Source organism: Pan paniscus, chromosome 17, assembly GCF_029289425.2.
Source record: "Pan paniscus chromosome 17, NHGRI_mPanPan1-v2.0_pri, whole genome shotgun sequence".
Taxonomy (NCBI): domain Eukaryota; kingdom Metazoa; phylum Chordata; class Mammalia; order Primates; family Hominidae; genus Pan; species Pan paniscus.
In genome coordinates, this window is record NC_073266.2 from 3492389 (window position 1) to 3514649 (window position 22261).

At 40.6% G+C, this 22261-nt stretch overlaps 1 pseudogene; it reads right to left on the reverse strand.

Moving 5' to 3' along the window:
• Nucleotides 1–6632: 6632 nt before the first annotated feature.
• Nucleotides 6633–19100, reverse strand: LOC129395920 (zinc finger protein 717-like; annotated as a pseudogene).
• Between the last annotated feature and the right edge of the window lie 3161 nt (nt 19101–22261).

Below are 22261 nucleotides of genomic sequence, written 5' to 3' on the forward strand. Positions count from 1 at the left end.
CAAAACCTACAGATCTATTTTCAATGTTAATGGGTCTTTTACAAATCATGATTTTTATCATATTGGTATGGCCATTGGGAAAATATTGGTTCATCGAATAATGCAGATGTTCCAAATATTGATACACTTTATTATAAAATATTTTGAAATTCAGTAATATTACCCTTGATCTCCTCAGAAAAATCCGTAAGTTTTGAAAAATTGTCATGTTCAAGAATGCAGATACGTTTTCCAAATTTTAATTTTCACTTGAAAACTTTTTACATTTTCAGTAACAGCTCAGTTATTTTTCTTTAAGACAATCTCACTTTTTTTTTTCAGACAAGGTCTTGCTCTGTTGCCCAGGCTGGAGTGCAGTGGTGCAATCATAGCTCACTGCAACCTCTGCCTCCCAGGGCCAAATGATCCTCCCGCCTCAGCCTCCCCAGTAGTAGACTGTGGGCAGCAAGCCACCCAGGTGCCAAGGCAAGAGACTGAGGGCAGGATCTGTTCCAGTGTAATAAAGAAAATATATAGAAGAATACTTGTATTAGAAATAGAATATAGATGATGATATGTGAATATTAATAATCATTAGTTTGTAGTATTACTCTTTATTCCAATATTATAACAATCTGTTCTACAACTATAACCTAGGAAAAACCAGGCCATACAGAGATAGGAGCTGAAGGGACACGGTGAGAAGTGACTAGAAGACAAGAGTACGAGCCCTCTGTCACGCCCAGACATGGCCGCCAGAGGGCTCCCTGGTCTGGCGGTGACGCCAGCGCCTGGGAAGACACCTGTTACTTAGCAGACCTTGGTCTAGCGGTAGCGCTAGTGCCTGGGAAGGCACCGGTTACTTAGCAGAACGGAAAAGCGAGTCTCCCTTTCCCCGGGGTAGTTAGAGAAGACTGCTCCACCACCTCTTGTGGAAGGCGACATCAGTCAAGCTCGCCCGCAGCTATCCGGAGGCCTGTCTCCCTGTGATGCTGTGCTTCAGTGGTCAGGCTCCTGGTCTGCTTTCATGTTCCACCCTCTGCACCTGGCTCGGCCTTCTAGATAGCAGTAGCGGAATTAGTGAAAGTACTAAAAGTCTTTGAAATGCATAGAAGAAATAATGGCGTAAGCTGTCCTCTCTCTCTCTCCGCCTCGGCTGCCAAACAAGGAAGGTCCCCCAACTGGTGGACACGAGACCTACGTGACCTTACCTATCATTGGAGATGGCTCACACTCCTTACCCTGCCCCCTTGCCTTGTATTCAATAAATAACAGTGCGGCCAGGCATTCGGGGCCACTACCAGTCTCCACATCTTGGTGGTAGTGGTCCCCTGGGCCCAACTGTCTTTTCTTCTATCTCTTTGTCTTGTGTCTTTATTTCTACGATCTCTCATCTCTGCACACGATGAGGAAAACCCACAGACCCTGTAGGGCTCATCCCTACAGTAGACTACAGGCTTACATCATCACCCCTGGCTAATATTTATTTGTAGAGATTGGGTTTCACCATGTTACTTCAACTGGTCGCAAACTCTTGAGCTCCAAAAGTGCTGGGATTACAGGCGTGAGCCACTGCACCCTGTCACACTTAGTTCATTTTTAAGTAATAAGTGCTCTATGAGTTCTTACCATTTTATCAAATACTGAAAAGACATACTTGGGGATTTAGACTTAATGAAAATTTTATTTTTTACTGCTTCATCAATGATATTCTTAAGTAACATGAAAATAAAATTGGCATGTTTACTTATTTAGGCAACCATGTGACTGTAAATAATAGAACTGCTACTATTGTTTGGAGCCACTGTCTTGTTTTGTGCTACGGTTTTACTTACTATTGCATTTGCACCAAAGCAGAGAACAAAAACAAGCGAAAAAGACAAGTAACATAGCTGTATTATGATAGAAAGAGTCTTATTTTCATGGAGCACTCTGAGATCCACTGTTCCAGCTACAGTTCTCTCCCAGACCCATCACCTGTTCTGTCACAAAGTCTTATTAATTCTACTTCTTAAGTATTCTAATACTCACTGCTTCCTCTCCACAATTTTATGACTCAGTGAAACCCTCACTCTCTCTCACCTGAAATATTTCCATTTTCCATCATGCTCCCACCAGCCTGCACTCCTCGACTCAGTGAAACCCTCATTCCCTCACCTAAAATATTTCCGCTTTCCATCATGTTTCCATCAGCCTGCACTCCTCGACTCAGTGAAACCCTCACCCTCTCTCAACTGAAATAGTTCCATTTTCCATCATGTTTCCATCAGCCTGCACTCCTCTTACTTCCCGTTATCTTGTTCACTTCCAGACTAACATCTCTAGACAGGTAAGTGTGCTCCTCAAGGACTTAAAATCACTTAACAACAGCTTAAAACTTAGGTTCTCACTCTTTAGCAAGGACTTGAAGACTTTTAATGATTCAGCTCCTGCTCACAAATCTAACCTCACTTTTTCCCACATCAACACTGAACAGAAACTAAGTTTCACTCATATATAAAATCTTTCAATTTTCTGGAATAAAAAAGATTATGTAGCTGTCACCCATAATCTGACTCCAGAACTCTGTTTTTGCACCTTCGTATCAAACTCATAATAAGTCTCCATATTAGTCTGTTCTCATGCTGCTAATATGGACATGCCCAAGCCTGGGTAATTTATAAAGAAAAATAAGTTTAATGGACTCACAGTGCCACGTGGCTGGGGAGACCTCACAATCATGGCAGAAGGCAAAGGTCAGGTCTTACACGGCAGCAGACAAGAGACAGCATGTGCAGGGGAACTTCCTTCCATACAATCATCAGATCTCATGAGACGTATTCACTATCATAAGAACAGCACTGTCCTCATGATTCAATTATCTCCCACCAGGTCCCTCCCACAATACGTGGGAATTATGGGAACAATTCGAGATTTGGGTGAGGACACAGCCAAACCATATCAGTCTCATAATAAAAACAAAAGGGCAAGCCTTAACTAAGTCGTCCTTAAGAGACTCATGCAGATTTCATAATTTGCTCCCAGTTGGGCCTTTTCTCAAGACCTTGACATTTTGATCTGGACTCAGATGCCTTTGTGGCTCATTATGAATCCCATTTGTGTTCTTACACTGGACTCAGTAAGATAGCTACTCTTTCATCAATTTCTCACTATTTATTAATTCTTTGCATAACTGGACTTCAAAATAGGATTTTAAAAAAAGTTTTGTCCATGTGCTCTTCACAATGAAGATCACTAGGCATTTGTTATGTGATTCTTTCTTTCCTATCATATGGGAAAAAGAGGATTGGGCTGTGTGCCCTGAGAGGGAGGGCACACTTAGATATTTTAGGAGTTGTAAATAGAAGACCAAACATCAGACAGAGAGACTTTGCTTCACTTGTAGTTCAAATGGTTAGTTAGGACAGGCGCAGTGGCACATGCCTGTAATTCCAGCACTTTGGGAGGTTGAGGCAGGTGGATCACTTGGGCTCATGAGTTCAAGAGCAGCCTGAGCAACATGGTGAAACCCTGTCTCTACAAAAAATAGAAAAACTAGCTGGGCATGGTGATGTGCAGTATTATGAGGTTGCACTTCACTGAAAAACTGAAGATGTTTAGCACTTCCATGTGAACCACACCGTCTCACAACTATGAGGTGTAGCAGAAGTCCAGTCCCAAGGACACAAAGAAGACACACCATGTTAATGGAATGACATACTGCAGTGTATCTAGATAAATGATCCTGGGCCTTGATGAGAGAGATATATGCAGTCTTGAATGAACGGATTATGCAGTGATTCTGCATTTAAATATTTGACCAAATTTTAATAACAAAAATGTATGCACCTTTCATTTTCAAAGTACAGTTTTTCCTCAGTATCTGTGGGAAATCAGCTCCAGAATACCCCCACAGTTACCAAAAACCATCAATGCTCAAGTCTTATCTAAAATGGTATATTTGCATATAACCCATGCTTATCCTTCCATATGCAGTCATGTGCCTCATAATGATCTTTTAATCATCAATGAACCATGCATATCACCATGTTCTCCTAAGATTATAAACACACATAGAAACCTTCTTGCGGGAAGTCAGAGACCCCAAACGGAGGGACTGGCCGGAACCATGGCTGAAGAACATAAATTGTGAAGATATCATGGACATTTATTAGTTCCCATAAATACTTTTATAATTTCGTATGCCTGTCTTACTTTAATCTCCTAATCCCGTCATCTTCATAAGCTGAGGATGTATGTCGCCTCAAGACCCTGTGATGATTGTGTTAACTGTGCAAATTGTAAAACATGTGTGTTCAAACAATATCAAATCTGATCGTAAAACATGGGTGTTTGAACAATATGAAATCAGTGCACCCTGAAAAAGAACAGAATAACAGCGATTTTCAGGGAATGAGGGAAGATAACTACAAGGTCTGACTGCCTGCGGGGTCCGGCAGAATACAACCATATTTTTCTTCTTGCAGAGAGCCTATAGACGGAAATGTGAGTAAGAGAATATTGCTGAATTCTTTTCCCAGCAAGGAATATTAATAATTAATACCCTGGGAAAGGAATGCATTCCCGGAGGTAGGTCTATAGACGGCCACTCTGGGAGTGTCTGTCTTAAGCAGTTGAAATAAGGACTGAAATACACCCTGGTCTCCTGCAGTACCCTCAGGTTTGCTAGGATTGGGAAATTCCAGCCTGGTGAATACTAGTCAGACTGGTTCTCAGCTCTTGAAACTTGTTTCCTGTTAAGATGTTTATCAAGACAATTTGTGCACAGCGGGACACAGACCCCCATTAGTAGTTCTAGTTTTGCCTCTGCCTTGTGATCTTTATGGCCCTTTGAAGCATGTGACCCTTGTTACCAACTCCCTGTTCGTACAACCCCTCCTCTTTCAAAATCCCTAATAAAAACTGGCTGATTTTGCAGCTCAAGGTCTCCATCATGGTCCTACCAATGTGATGGCACCCCCGGAGGCCCAGCTGTAAAATTTCTCTCTTTGTACTCTTTATTTCTCAGACCAGCCAACACTTAGGGAAACTAGAAAGAACCTACATTGAAATATTGGGGGCTGGTTCCTCGATAAAACCTGATATGTGGGACTTGATACTAGCACTGGAGATCAAGTAGGGAAAGTGACTGATATTCAATGATGGTGCTAGAACATATGGTTTCTCATATGAAAAAATATAAACATATATACCATCTAGGGTTATGTAAGAACACTTTATGATGTTCACAAAACAAAAATATTGCTTGGTAAATCATGTCTCAGAACATAAACATGTCATTAAGCCATGCACAACTGTACTTTATATCACCTCTGGAACACTTCAGTCAATCAAGAAAAATGACCAAGACAAATCTCGATCATTTTAGAAGGTTTATTTGTCAACATTAAGGATGCACACCCAGGAGACAGGTCTATGCCTTTCTTCAAAAATGATTTTGAGGGCTCCAAATTTAAAGGGGAAAGAGTGAAATATTGAGAAATACAGTTTTCATGTAAGACTGGGGTAGGGGGAAAACATTCATTGATACAGTTTGGCTCTGTGTCCCTACCCAAATCTCACCATAAATGGTAATAATCCCCATGTGTCAAGGGTGGGACCAGGTGGAAGTAATTGGATCATGGGGGCAGTTTCCTCTGTGCTGTTCTCATGATAATGAGTCACATGAGATCTGATGGTTTTATGAGTGTCTGGCATTTCCCCTGCTTGCACTCATTGTCTCTGCTGCCACCCTGTGAAGAGGTGCCCTCTGCCATTATTGTAAGTTTCCTGAGGTCTCCCCAGCCATGCAGAGCTGTGTCAATTAAACCTCTTTCCTTTATAAATGACCCAGTCTTGAGCATTTCTTCAGAGCAGCATGAGAACAGACTGATACAGTCATTCATGCCTTTGGCTCAGTGAATCTGCATTTGTACATAACATAGACAAACAGGGAGGGGGAGCAATCAGATATGCATTTGTGTCAGGTGGGCAGAGAGGTGATTCTGGGTTCTGTCCTATGCACTCTAAAGATGAGCTCTCAGACCAGGTGTGGCAGCTCACATCTGTAATCCCAGCACTCTAAGAGGCTAAGGTGGGTGGATCACCTGAGGTCAGGAGCTCGAGACCAGCCTGACCAACATGGAGAAACCCCGTCTCTACTAAAAATACAAAATTAGCCAAGTGTGGTAGTGCATGCCTGCAATCCCAGCTACTCGGGAGGCTGAGGCAGGAGAATTGCTTGAACCCAGGAGGTGGAGGTTGCAGTGAGCTGAGATTGTGCCACTGCATACCAGCCTGGGTGACAATAGTGAAACTCCATCTCAAAAAAAAAAAAAGGATAAGCTATCAATTTACATTGCCATGATGAATTTTAACAGAAACACTTTAAGATCTTAAAGCATACCAGAAATTTCCTTGTGGGAAAAATATGAGGGAGGGGCTACAAGATAAAAAGCTTTTTATCTTGTAGCCATCTTATTTAGGAACCAAAAGGAGGAGGCAGGTTTGCATGACCGAGTTCCCAGCTTGACTTTTCCCTTTAGCTTAATGAGTTTGGAGTCCCAAGCTTTATTTTTCTTTCACTCTTAGAAGACCAAATACAATGTGGATGTAAATAGTTGTGTTGTTTAGGAAATAATGACAATAAAAAGTCTGAATATTTTCACCACAGATGCAAGCGTCTGATTTTATTTCAAATATTTTGCACCCAAGTTTGTTTACATATGCAGATGTTAAACCTACAGATACAAAAAGCTGAGTGTACTTACAAATTAATAGCTGTACACAGGCAGCATAAAATTCTCTTTGTACATGCCAAAAACATTCTGTGTCCACCCAGGGTGAACACAGCCACTTCACAAACAGGGTGTAAATAAGGAGGTTCACTAAGTACAGGAAAGTTACATGACTATATTGGCATTTTAACAGCCATTCCTGAGAAAGAGAATGGGAAAGGGCTTAAGAGTCAGAGGAGAGGAAAATAGAAAGCCAGATGACCTCCTGCATCAGAAGATGGAGCAGTGAGAATACAGAATAAGGAAGAAATAGTTAAAAGGAAAAAAAGTAGAAACAGGATTTGATGTCAATTTGCTGTGCAGAGTGTAAAAAGGGTAGTTTTGTTTCCAGGCTATCTGCCATGATCACAGCTAGTTTGTTACTGCTGATGTGAAATTTGGAAAAATAAAAGAACAATATGATGGCCAGAAGAGATACAGTCTTAGACACATCATGTTTGAAATATCTGAGGTCCCATATGTAGGGAAGTCCAACTGGCAATTGGGAATACAGTTCCAGAGTTCACGAGAGAGATCAAAGCTGGAGATAAAAATTTTGGAACTATCAGAATTTCAATGGTACCTGAATCCATCAGACCAAGTGAACCTAAGAGAATGAAAGGATAAAAAGGAACAAGTACAGAATCCACAGAAACACTAATATTTACAAAGAGAAAGTCTGTTAAGACCAAGAAGGAACTGTCTGAGTTCATTTCACAAATTAAGAAAAGATCAATATTAGAAAGTCTATTGATACAATTCATCATATTCAGAGTCCTGAGGAGAAAAATCCTTTAATTGTCCACATAGGTATTAAGAAGATAAGTCTTAGAAACAGATTCCAGGTTCTGATTTCTGTATGTAAGAAGCTTAGAAGTGGCCAGGTGCAGTGGCTCATGTCTGTTATCCCAGCACTTTGGGAGACCGAGGTGGGCAGATCACCTGAAGTCAAAAGTTCAAGACCAGCCTGGCCAAGAAGGCAAAACCCCGTCTCTACTAAAAATACAAAAATTAGGCTGGGCACGGAGGCTCACACCTGTAACCCCAGTACTTTGGGAGACTGAGGTTGGTGGATCACCTAAAGTCAGGAGTTTGAGACCAACCTGGCCAACATGGCAAAACCCCATCTGTACTAAAAATACAAAAATTAGCAAAGTGTGGTGGTATGTGCCAGCAGTACCAGCTACTTGGGAGGCTGAGGCAGAAGAATTGGTTGAACCTGGGAGGTGGAGGTTGCAGTGAACCAAGAAGATGCCACTGCACTACAGCCTGGATGACAGAGTGAGCTCTGCCTCAAAAAAATAAAAAATAATATAATAATACAAAAATTAGCCAGCATGGTGGTGGGGGCCTGTAATCCCAACTACTCAGGAGGCTGAGGCAGGGAGAATCACTTGAACCTGGGAGCCAGAGGTTGCAGTGAGCTGAGATTGCACCATTGCACTCCACCCTGAGCAATAAAGCGAGACTCCATCTCAAAAAAAGGAAAAAAAAAAAAAAAAGAATGGAAGTAATCAGTCCATCTTAACAACACATGAAAAGCTGAAAAGGTCAGGTGTGGTGGCTCATGCCTGTAATCCCAGCACTTTGGCAGGCCAAAGCAGGAGGATCACTTGTGTCCAGGAGTTTGAGACCAGCCTGGGCAACATAGTGAGACCCCCAACTCTAAAAAAAAAATTTAATGAAACAAAAGCTGAAGAGACTGAAAAATCAACAATTCTTTGTGGATTTATTGTGAAGAGAGGATATAGGGCAAACCACTGCCTCCAAAATTGGAGAGATAGAGAAGTGAATATAGGAATTTATGGCCTACAGGAACAGAGATTTACTACTGAAACCAACTTAGGAACCAGTGCTGGAGTAGAAAATCTTCAACTATAGCTGGTGAATTGCTGAAGGTTCCATATGGACAACTCAAGGAGGTAAAAACGCCAGGGAGATCCAGTTATGAGAGAGCATAATATTTTAAAATTTACCTCTGAGGCTTCACCAGCCTCCTGTGGCAAATACCTGAGAAAACTCGCTTCCTGCTTCCACCTTTGGGAAGGAAAAAGGAAAACCATCTTAAAATATGCCAGAGCACCCTGTTCTTAACAAGGCTTTTCCTCAGGAGAAATTACTGACCCTCAGCCTAACCTGCTCTCATATAATCAGATCCTAAATGACCTGCTGGAAGGAAAATACCCAACTCCAGCCTACTCCAGTCATTACTAAAGGGGAAGATAAAAACAGAGAAACACATCTGAAGTTCATAGTCCAAAAGCAGAGACTCACTTAAACAATTAGGCCTGATCGTAAGACTCCAGAACACTTCTGTTACAGTCTGAATATTTGTTCCCTGCCCTACCCACTGCAGAATGTGCCTGTTGAAACCGAGTCTCCAATGCACTAGAATTAAGGGGTGGGGCCTTTGAAATGTAATGGCAATGCCATCCTGATTAGCATTAGTGCACTTATGAAAGAGGCCAAAGGAAGCTTCTTTGTCCATTCCAACATGAGAGGATATATAGCTGGCACCATCTATGAGGAATGGGTCTCATCAAACACTGAATCTCCTGGAACCTTGACTTTGGACTTTCTAGCCTCTAAACTGAGCAATAAATTTCGTTGTTTACAAATTACTTGCTTTTAGTTATGCTGGTTGATGGACTAAGACAGCTTCCCCTCCCCTGCACAGCTTCCCATCATTACTGGGTGCACTGTTACAGTAGTTCCCTTTACCTGGTGTCTCATCTCTAGGAATAAAGAAAAAGCACAAGGCATACTAAAAGGCAAAAAACACAATTTGAAGTGACAGATCATCAGAACTAGACACAGCTTTGATTTTGGAATTGTCAGACGGGGATTTTAAAAAAAATCTGAGTAGTATGCTAAGGGCTCTGATGAACAAAGGAGACAGCATTCAAGAACAGATAGGCAATGTAAGCAGAGAGACAGAAGTCCAAGAAAAGAACAAAAAAGAAACAGTAGAGATAAAAAAATACTGCAACAGACATGAAGAATATCTTTGATTGGCTTACTAGTAGACCGAACACAACAAGGGAAAGAGTCTCTGAGCTCTGGAAACATTGAAGGAAACTTTAAAAACTGAAAACAATGGAACATAATATCCAAGAACTGTGGGACAGCTAGAAAATGTGTAACATAGAGTGATGAGAATACCAGAAGGAGAAGAGAGAGAAATAGAAGAAACATCTGAAACAATCATGTCTGACAACTTCCACTGTTAATATCAGACACCAAACCAAAGATCCAGGAAGCTCAGAGCACACCAGGCAGGATGAATGCAAAAAACCTACACCTAGACATATTATTCTCCAACTGTATAAAACATCAAATCCAAAAGAAACCAAAGGTGGAGTGGACAACATCTTACCTATAGAGAAACAAAGATAAGAATCACATTCAGGCCAGGCTCGGTGGCTCACACCTGTAATCTCAGTACTTTGGGAGGCCGAGTTGGGCAGATCACGAGGTCAGGAGATCAAGACCATCCTGGCTAACACGGTGAAACTCCGTCTCTACTAAAAATACAAAAAAATTAGCTGGGCATGGTGGCGGGCACCTGTAGTCCCAGCTACTCGGGAGGCTGAGGCAGAAGAATGGTGTGATCCCAGGAGGCAGAGCTTTCTCTGAGCTGAGATCACACCACTGCACTCCAGCCTGGGCAACAGAATGAGACTCTGTCTCAAAAAAAAAAAAAAAGAATTACATTCAAAATCTCAGAACCATGAAAGTAAAAAGAGAGTGGAATGAAATATTGAACATGCTGAGAGAAAAAAAAAATCAACTTAGATTTCAGTGTCCTGTGAGATCTTCTTTCAAAAGTAAATGAGAAACAAAACATTTCTTGGACAAAGAAAAGTTGAGGAAACTTGTTTCCAGCAGATGTGTCATGTGAGAAAATATTAAACATTATCTAGAGAAAAAAAAGATCTACATCTGAAAACTGAATCTACATTTTATTTATTTTTATTTATTTATTTTGAGACAGAGTCTCACTCTGTTGCCCAGGCTAGAGTGCAGTGGCACAATCTCAGCTCACTGCAACCTCTGTCTCCCAGGTTCAAGCAATTCTCTTCCTCAGCCTCCCAAGTAGCTGGGATTACAGGCAACCTCCACCACGCCTGGCTAATTGTTTTGTATTTTTAGTAGAGACAGTGTTCCATCATCTTTGCCAGAGACGGGGTTTCACCATGTTAGCCAGGATGGTCTCAATCTCCTGACCTCGTGATCTGCCCGCCTCTGCCTCCCAAAGTGCTGGAACTACAGGCATGAGCCACTGCACCCGGCCGCTTACTTTTTATTCTTAATTGACCTAACATATAATAGTTTGTATATAATAACAATGTATGCAATTACTTTTTTTTTGAGATGGAGTCTTGCTCTGTCACCCAGGCTGGAGTGCAGTGGTGCAATCTCAGCTCACTGCAACCTCCACCTCCTCCCTGATTCAAACAATTCTCCTGTCTCAGCCTCCCGAGTAGCTGGGACTACAGGCGTGTGCCACCACATCCAGCTAATTTTTTATATTTTTAGTAGAGATGGAGTTTCGCCATGTTAGCAAGGAGGGTCTCCATCTCCTGACCTCATGATCCACCTGCCGCAACCTCCCAAAGTGTTGGAATTACAGGCATGAGCCATGGCACCCGGCCAATTACATACTTTAATATATACAAGGCTATGTATGCTTACATATAAGTGAAACAAATGGCAACAATAACACAAGAGATGGGAATATGAGAGAAGCTGGTATTACATTTCCATTAGAAGGCAGTTGAAGTAACTGAACTGGTATAGTGTTATTTGAAGGTGGACTTGGATTTGTTGCAAGTCTATACTGCAAACTCCAGGGCAACTAGTAAAAACCAAAGTATAAAAATGCTAAAAAGAGGAAACAGGCCAGGTACGGTGGCTCATGCCAAGGTAGAAAGATGGCTTGAGCCCAGGAGTTAGAGACTATCCTGAGCAACACAGTGAGACCCTGTCCCTACAGAAAAGAAAAGGCCAGGTATGGTGATGCATACTTGTAGTCCTAGCTAATTGCATACTTGTAGTCCTAGCTAATTGGGAGACTGAGGTGGAAGGATCACTTGAACCCACGAGGTTGAGGCTCCAGGGAGCCATGATCACACCACTACACTCTAGCCTGGGTGACTGCCTCAATAAAAAAAAAAGAGAGAGGAAACAAAAATCATATAAAATCATCAACTCCATAAAAGGCTGAAAAAGAGTGGAGGACAAAGCAATAACAAAGAACAATAGGAGTGAATGGAAAATGATATGGCAAAATTAATCCAACTCTATAATCACTTTGAATGTCAATGGTTTAAATGCACCAATGAAAAGACAAATTGTTAGAGCCCATCAAAATAGAGGCACAACTCACTTTATCGAGCTTCACTTTATTTTGCTTGGCAACATCACCTTTTTAACAAATTAAAGATTTGTGTCCACGAAATGCTGAGTAAGTCTGACCAGCACCATTTTTCCAACACCGTGTGCTCACTTCACATCTGTGTCACATCTTTTGGCAATCCCCACAGTCTTTCAAAGATTTTAGTTATCACATCTGTTATGATGATCTGTGATCAGTGTTTTCTGATGTTACTATTGGAATTGTCTCAGGGTGATGGAACTCTATGGAAGACAGAAAACATGAGGGAAAAATGTTGTGTTTGACTGCTTCATTGACTAGTAATTTCCCTGTCTCTATTTCTCTCTTCCAGCCCCCCATTCCCCAAGATATAACAGTGAAATTAGGCCACTTCACTCTGCAGTGGCCACCATGTGTTCAAGAGAAAAGAAGTGTGCACATCTGCCACTTCAAATCAAAAGGTGGAAATCATCAAGCTTAGTGAAGAAGGCATGTTGGCAGCTAAGACAGTCCAAAGCTAAGCTTCTTGCATCAGCTACCCAAGTTGTGAATGCAAAGAAAAAGTTCTTGAAGGAAGTTATAGGTGCTACTCCAGTGAACACATGAATGTTTTTTAAAAAACAAAACAGGTTTTTACTGATACAGAGAAAGTCTGAGTGGTCTGCATAGAAGATCAAACCAGCCCCAACATTCCCTTGAGATAAAGCCTAATCTTGAGAAAGGCCCTAACTCTCTTCAATTCTATGGAGGTGAAGAGAGGTGAGGAAGTTGCAGAAGAAATGTTTGAAGCTGGCAGAGGTTGGTACATGAGCTTCTAGGAAAACAGCCATATCTGTGACATTAAAGTGTGAAGTGTGCTGTAAAAATGGGAACAAGAAAGCCTGCATGATAGCACATCTCTTACAGCATGGTTAAGACCTTCTTGTTGGTAGGCCAGGAGGTAATGGTCACCATTTGTGGCCATATTCTCCTAGACTGAGCATGGAGAAATCTATAATAGTAGCCAGAGACGTGTAGGTTGTGTGTTCCAGGGAAAAAAGAGTGATTTTGAGGGAACGCATAGCCTGCCTCAGCTACGTCAGATTTTTCTCCTATATGGGTTTGTTGATGCCTGCTGAGGTGTGACTTCTGGCAAAAGGTTTTCCCACATTCCTTACATTCATAAGGTTTTTCTCCTGTGTGTGTTCTCTGATGTATACCAAGGCCTGACTTCTGGGAGAAAGTTTTCCTATATTCATTACATCTAAAATATTTTTCCCCTGTGTGAGTTCTGTGATGTACAAAGAGTTTTGACTCCTGGGAGAAGGTTTTCCTACATTCTTTACATTCAAATAGCTTCTTACCTGTGTGAGTTCTCTGATGTACAGTGAGAACTGTCCTATGGCAAAAAGATTTCCTACATTCATCACATTTATAGGGTTTCTCTCCAGAGTGAGTTCTCTGATGCGTATTGAGGTTTGACTTGTGACAAAAGGTTTTCCCACACTCATTACATTTGTAAGGTTTTTCTCCAGTATGGGTTCTATGATGTACAGTGAGGACTGACTTCTGACTGAAGGTTTTTCCACATTCACTACATTCATAGTGTTTCTACCCCATGTGAATACTTTGATGCTTCTGAAGATTTGCCTCCTGATGAAAGGATTTTCCACATTCATTACTTTCATAGGGTTTTTCCCCACTTTGAGCTTTCTGATGTATAATAAGGTATGATTTCTGACAAAAAGTTTTTCCACTTTCATTACATCCATACGGTTTTTCCCATGTGAGTTCTCCAGTGTACGGTGAGGAATGACTTGAGATGAAAGGTTTTTCCACATTCATTACATACATAAGGTTTCTCCCCTGTGTGAGTTCCCTGATGGGTGCTGAGATTTGACTTCTGATGAAAGGTTTTTCCACATTCATTACATTCATAGGGTCTTTCCTCTGTGTGAGTTCTCTTGTGTATCCCAAGGTTTAACTTATGGATAAAGGTTTTCTCACATTCATTAAATTCATACAGTTTTTTGCCAGCATGAGTTATCTGATGTATAGTTAGGAATGACTTACAGTAAAAGGATTTTCCACATTCATTACATTCATAAGGTTTTTCCCGTGTGAGTTCTGTGACGTACTGTAAGTTATGACTTGTGGCTATATGTTTTTCCACATTCGTTACATGCATATGGTTTTTCCCCAGTATGAGTTCTCTGCTGGACAGTGAGGAATGACTTACGGGGAAAGGTTTTCCCACATTCATTGCATTCATAGGGTTTTTCCCGTGTGAGTCCTTTGATGAACAGTGAGGAAAGACCTATGGTGAAAGGTTTTCCCACATTCATTGCATTCATAGGGTTTTTCCCCTATGTGAGTTCTCTGATGTATCCTGAATTTTGACTTATTGATAAAGGGTTTTCCACACTCATTACATTCATAGGGTTTTTCCCCTGTGTGTGTTCTCTGATGGACAGTAAGCCTTGACTTATGGCTAAATGCTTTTTCTCATTGGTCACATGCATAGGGCTTTTCCCCGGTGTGAGTTCTATGATGTATTGTGAGGTATGACTTCTGGCTAAAGGTTTTTCCACGTTCACTGCACTGATAGGGCTTTTCCCCTGAGTGAGTTCTGTGATGTAAAGTGAGAAGTGACTTACGGTGAAAAGTTTTTCCACATTCAATACATTTGTAGGGTTTATCCCCTGTGTGAGTTCTTTGATGTAAAGTGAGGAATGACTTATGGTGAAAGGTTTTTCCACATTCATTGCATCCATAGGGCTTTTCCCCTGTGTGAATTCTCTGATGGATAGTGAGGCTGGACTTATAGCTGAACAATTTTTCACACCAGTTACAGGCATAAGGTTTTTCCTCAGTAGGCATCTTGCGCTGTATCATAAGGTCTGATTTGCTAATGGAGAGTTTCTCACATCCAATACATTCATAGGGTTTCTCTCCTGTGTGTGTTTGCTGATGTTTAGTGAAGTCAGACTTTCTACAGCAAGTTGGCTGTCCTACCTGAGTTACCCCTTGGATAATAACAGCTAAGTTATTACAGACTTTCTCATATTCATTATATTTACCAAAGGTCTGTCCTATATGAACCTTCTTATGTATAAAGAACATTGCCTCTGTGTTGAAGGTTTTCCCTTGCTCATTACATTGAAAAACCTGCAGCAGAGTTTGAATCTTGTGATGTTGAGTAAGATGCTCATGATATCTGTGGGATTTCCTGGTTATATCAGGGACATGAGGTTTCTCTCCAGACTGTGTCTCACAAGGCTTAATAGGGAAAAGCACGTTCTGGCAAACGTTAAACTGCCCAGGCTTCATTCCTGAACTGTTTCCATTATTTGTAATCATATTTAATACATGGTTTGAGTTCAAATTAAACGTTTTTCCTAATTCCACTCTCTCCTGAGTTGATTTGTTGCTGTTGGTGATTACGATTTGCCAGAAAAATCTATCATGACTTTCATGGCTCCTTTCAATAAGGTCATCAATGATCTGGACAGCTGAAATGAGAAAAAGGTATCCATGAACCACACATGAGCATGTCTTACAGAATGCTTGTGTAAAGGTTAAAAAAAATTACTTCCTATCCCAGTGGAGAAAGATTTGATAAAAATTAATAATGCGTGTTTGTTTTATATGCATATGGTTCCTGTTCCTACTGACATAATGTAATAAATCAGTATATATTCTAATGTTCAACTGAGTTTTTTTTTTGCATTTTGAAGTTTTCCTGTTCTTTTTTATTTCACAAAGAACTACTTGGTAATAATATGTATCTATTTCCTACTCATAGGTTTTAATAAGTTCTAATTATCTGTCATTTGTTTTCTCTCTTTTTTTCTAATTATTCATATAACAATTGTGGCTGTTTTAATGGCTGGTATTTTTTTCATTATTCTTCTTTGAAGATAGCCAATTTTTCCTGGGTCAGCAACTGGCAGGTACAGGAGATGACCATTTTTCTGTCTCCTAAGCATGGAAGTAGCTTGTGGACAGGATTTTGCCTATATGTTAACCTTTCACTCCTCCCTGAGAATGGTTAAAAGTGTCTGGAGGTTTTCCAAGCAGAAAATCTCTTATTCCCCATGTTAAACAAAAACAGATCCTGGCAAATTCCTACTTAAACATGACATCCCCTGCTTCCCAGAACCATAATAGGCACAGAAGCTCCAGTCAAAAAACCATACTGGTGATCTGAAGGATTGGTTCTGCAACTCAGGCTGTGCCCATCATCTTTGAAAAGTGTATTTCTGGTTCCTTCTGAGATCAACAGCCCTGCCCCCTCCACTCACACAACCCTGCTTGATAATTCACCATTTTTGAAGGGTTTTATTTTGTGTTTTGGAGTTTCAGATGTCACATAGTTTTATATAAAAATGAAGTTTCCTGTACATTTCTCATCTTCAAATGGTAACTACAAACTCCACTCTCAAACAGAAATCTGAGCCCTTCAACAGGAAATAATTGGTTTCTTTGGACTTGAGACCCAGAATCTTCTGGTTCTCCTCCCAAGTCCAGCACCACACCTATCCAGGGCCCTATGATGGGTCCTCCTCAGCTTCATAATTTCTTTCTGAGACAGGATCTTACTCTGTTACCCAGGCTGGAGTGCAGTGTTGCTATCACAGCTCACTGAAGCTTCAAACTCCTGAGCCCAAGCAATCCTTCCACCTCAGCCTCCCAAGTATAAAAACTGGGATTACAAACCCATGTCACCATACTCAGCTACTATATATATATATATATATATATATATTTTTTTTTTTTTGTAGTTGCAGGCCTACAAGGGTCATTTGAGGCCAGAAGTTGAAGACCAGCCTGGGCAATAGAACAAGACCTCATATTTACAAACAATAAAAAATTATCTGGGTGTGGTGGCACACACCTGTAGTCCTAGCTACTTGGGAGGCTAGGGTGGGAGGAACACTTGAGCCCAGGAGTTCATCATTACAGTTAACTATAATCATGCCACTGCACTTGAGTCTGAGAAACAGAGTGAGAACCATCAGTTTAATAAAAAATAAAACAAGAAGAATACAGCTACGGCTTAAAAAGAAACACTATTTTCATCATCATTGTTATAATGACTGATTCTTAAAAATTGCTTAAGATACATTCAAAGGATAAATAAATGCATGAACATCTAAAAATTTGTTTAAGATACTACATCACAATAGAGGAAAAGGGGGAAATAGAGAAAATAAATAGCAAAGAAAAATGCCTAAGGAGAGGATGGCAGGGATTGGATTTGGGGTAAATAGAATAAGATACTCAGAAAAATAAGATACTGTGATATATGAAAGAGAGCTACCTCTGGGGACTATATAATGCACATTTAATGCAGACCAACAGTCTTCAGGTCGACGACCTAGGGAAAAAAGTGGTGAAAACAAGATAACACTACCAAAATCTGCTGGGCATTACTCCTGCAGGCCTCCCTGCCCAGTATTCACCGACTGACCTGAAAGTCTCAGGTTTGGGGCTTCTTCTACTATCCATGGCTCTGCTCCTTGCTCTAGCTTGAAGATCATCTCAGGTTTGGTAATGCAATGCCCTGGTAATGAGAAACAATGGAAGACTTTGTCAAACCACTAAGTCAAATCCTTTTCAGAATGACAACAGCTGGGCTTCAGGGACTGTGCAATGAAGGAGCCAATTTGAACATTTCATTACAGATTAGTGACATATTTTTCATCAAGTGGAATCTTACAAGTAAATATTATTATACCTTAAAAGGGTTCTTATATTTACCAACAACAAAACACATTCGTGGGAGTTACTGGGAAGTTTCACTCACCCAATGATACCAGGCTGCTGTAGGTCTCCAACATCATGTCCCTGTACAGGTTTCCTCTGAGCGTCATCCAGGTGGGGGTATCAACCCCTGTAATGGCACATTTTTCCTCAAGTCAAAGCATCAGCCCAGGGCCAAAATAACAAGAATCTTGGAATTCACTCTTTTGTGTGTCCATGTGTCTTATATGTATTTTACATAAGATGTAGTTTGTTTTGTACTGCTTATGGTGGGAGAAGGAGTAATCACAGTAGAGATATGCTTCCACCATAATAACTTATGAATTAATAAAATTGTATTACAAAGTTGACCTTATGGATCTAGAACCACCCTTGTTGCTAGGGATAAAAGTATAAACAAAATGCAAGACCTTCTCTCTACAAAAATAATTAATAAATAGGCATAATGCATGCCTGTAGTCCTGGCTACTCTGGAAGCTGAGGCTGAAGGACTGCTCGAGCCCAGGAGTTTGACAGTGCAGTGAGGTATGATCACACCACTGCACTCCAGCCTGGCCAACAGAGACCCTATCTGTCAAAAAAAAAAAAAGGAATAAAATTCTACTCCTCAAAGGAGCTCATGATCTGGTTATGAATATATAAGTATAAACACATACTGGGAATAATGTTTAGGTGAACTCATTGAGACCCAACTTCAGTGCCGACTAAGATAAGAGAGGAGAAAATAAATTTTGTTTATTTTGCATCATGAAGTTCCACTTTACTGAAAAATGAGATGTTTGGCTCTTCCACATGAACCATGAATTCTCATGACTATGAGAAAGTATCAGAAGTCTACTCACAAAGGCAAAAAGGACACATACCACTTTAATGAAACTCTGGACAGCACCATGCCTAGACGAATGATCCTGGGCAGTGATGAAAGTTAAATGCAATATTTAAGGAATGGATTATGCAGTGATTCTGCACTTAAATATTTGACCTAATTTCAAAAATTCGTTTGCACCTATCATTTTTACATTACATTACTTCCTCAGTATCCATGGGGACTGACTCCAAGATACCCCCAGATACCAAAATCCACAGATTGGATAATTCTCTTATATAAACGTCTCATATTTGCATATAATTTATGCACATCATCCTGTATACAGTCATGAGCTGCATAATAACATTTCAGTCAATGATGAAACATGTATATCACAATAGTCCCATAAGATGATGATGAAACATACACAGAAACCTGATATTCGCATTGCAGATGAAGTGCAGAAAATTATATTCAATAATGGCTCTGAGACATCTGGTTAACAATATACCAAAAACATATAAATAAAAATATAATATCATGTAGGTTTTTGTAACACTATGATGTTCACAAAACAATGAAATTACCTAAGGATACATTACTCAGAAAGTAATCCCATCAGTAAGCCATGCATGACAGAACTTTAAATCTTTGAATTATATATAATACTGAAGACAATGTAATGCTACATAAATGGCTGTTATACTGTACTGTTTAGGAAATAATGACAAGAAAAATTTCTGTAGATGCTCTGCACAGAGACAACCATCTATTTGTGTGGGAATATTTTCAATCTGAAGTTGGCTGAATCCACAGATGCAAAACACATGAATACAAAAGGGTGAGTACAATTAATTAAAAACATATACACTGGCATTTCAAAATTTCCTCTCTACAGGACAAAAAATTGCTGTATCCACCCAGGCTGAACACAGCCACTTCACAAACAGGTGTAAATAAGGAGATCCAGTAAGGACAGAAAAGTTACATGACCATATTGGCATTTTAACAGCCATCCCTGAGAAAGAGAATGGGAAAGAGCTTAAGGGAAAGTCAGAAGGGAGTAAAGAGGAAGACAGATGACCACCTACATCAGTACATCAGGACACGGAGCATAAGAATACACAATAGGGAAGCAGTTCTTAAAAGGAAAAAAATGTAGAAACAGGATTTGGTACCAATTTGCTATGCAGTGGGTAAAAAGGGGAGTTTTGCTTCCAAGTTATCTGCCCTGATCCAGCTAGTTTGATACTTGTGTTGTGAAGTGAAATTTGCAAAAAAATAAAAGAATATGATAACCAGAAGTGACACAGACCTGGACATATCATGTGTGAAACATCTGAGGTTCCATATGTGGGAATGTTCAACTGGCAATTGGGAATATGGCTCCAGTGGTTCAGAAGAGAGATCAAAACTACAGATAAAGATTTGGAAATTACCAGAATTTCAATGGTACCTGAATCCATCAGACCAAACGAAAATGAGAGAAGGAAAGAATAAAAGAAACAAGTACAGAATCTACAGAAACGCTAACATTTACACAGGAAGAGAAATAGACTGTGGAGACCAAGAAGGAACTTTCTGAGTTTATTCCACGAATAAAGAAAAGTTCAATATTCGGAAGTTTAATATAATTCATCACTATCATATTGCTGTGGAAAAAAATCCTTTAACTGTGCACACAGGCATTGAGAAGATAGTTTTAGAAACATATTCCACGTTCCTATTTCTGCATGTAAGAAGCTTGGAAGTAATTAATAAGTACTTTACAATAATTAATTTTCATAACAATCTTAAAAACAAATTAATATGACACGATTAATCTTTACAACAAATAAAAAGTTGAAGAGACTAAACAATCAACAATTCTGTCTAGATTTGAAACTCAGGGGAGGACACAGGGCAAACCACTGCCCCCAGGATTGCAGAGACAGAGAAGTGAATATAGGACTTAATGGCTTACAGGAACATGGACACACTACTGAAACCAACTTTGGAACCAGTGCTGGAGTAGAAAAACTCAAACTGTAACTGGTGATTGGCTGGAGGATACACAAGGACAACTCTAAGTGGTAAAAACTACAAAGAGATAGAGTTATTGTGGGGGAGGGGGAACAATATTGTAAAATTGTCTCATGGAGCTTCACCAGGCTCCTGTGACAAATACCTGCGAAAACTCCCCTCTTGCTTCAGCCTTTCGGAAGGAAAAAGGGAAACCAGTTTGAAATGTGCCAGAGCACCAAGTTCTTAAAAAGGCTTGTCCACAGGAGAAACTACCTAACTTCAGCCTAATCTGCTCTAGTATAATCAGAGACTAAATAACCTAGGGGAAGGGAATTACCCCTTCCACTGTAGCCCATTCTAGTCATGTTCCACCTAAGGTGGAAAATTAATTAAAAAGGAACACTTCTGAGATTCACAGTATAAACCCAATCATAACATTCCAGAACACGGCTGCTGGGGTCTGCGTGTTTGTCCCTCATATATGATACCAAAACGCTGCTCCTGAGGTCTGAATGTTTCTCCCTCACATAGGATTCCAGAACACTGCTATGAGGGTCTGAATGTTTGTCCCTCACAAAGGATTCCAGAACATTGATGTTGGGGTCTGAATGTTTACTCTTAACTTAGGATTTCAGAACGCTGTTCCTGGGGTCTGAATGTTTGTCCCTCACACAGGATTCCAGAACACTGATGCTGGGGTCTGAATGTCTGTCCCTCACATAGAATACCAGAACACTGATACGAGGGTCAGAAGGTTTGTCCCTCACATAGGATTCCAGAACACTGCTGCTGGGGCCTGAAAGTTTGTCCCTCACATAGGATTCCAGATCACTGCTACGAGGTTCTGAATATTTGTCCGTTACATAGGACTCCAGAACACTGCTGTCATGGTCTGAATGTTTGTCCCTCACATAGGATTCCAGAACACTGCTGCTGGGGTCTGAATGTTTGTCCCTCACATAGGATTCCAGAACACTGCTGCTGGGTTCTGAATGTCTGTCCCTCACATAGAACTCCAGAACACTGCTGCGAGGGTCTGAATGTTTCTCCCTCACATAGGATTCCAGAACACTGCTGCTGGGTTCTGAATGTTTGTCCCTCACATTGGATTCCAGAACATTGCTACGAGGGTCTGAAAGTTTGTCCCTCACATAGGATTCCAGAACACTCCTGCTGTAGTCTGAAAGTTTGTCCATCACATAGGATTCCAGAACGCTGCTGCTGTGGTCTGAATGTTTCTCTGTCACATATGATTCCAGAACACTGCGGCTGGTGTCTCAATGTCCCTGATATAGGATTCCCAAACAGTGGTACGAGGGTGTAAATGGGGTCTGTCACATAGCATTCCAGAACACTGCTACGAGTGTCTGAATGTTGGTCCTTCCCATAGGATTCCAGAACACTGCTACGAGAGTCAGAATATTTGACCCTCACATAGGATACCAGAACACTGCTACGAGAGTCAGAATATTTGACCCTCACATAGGATACCAGAACACTCTTGCTGTGGTCTGAATGTTTGTCTCACAGAAAGCATTCCAGAACACTCCTGCTGTGGTCTGAATGTTTGTCCCTCACATAGGATTCCAGAAC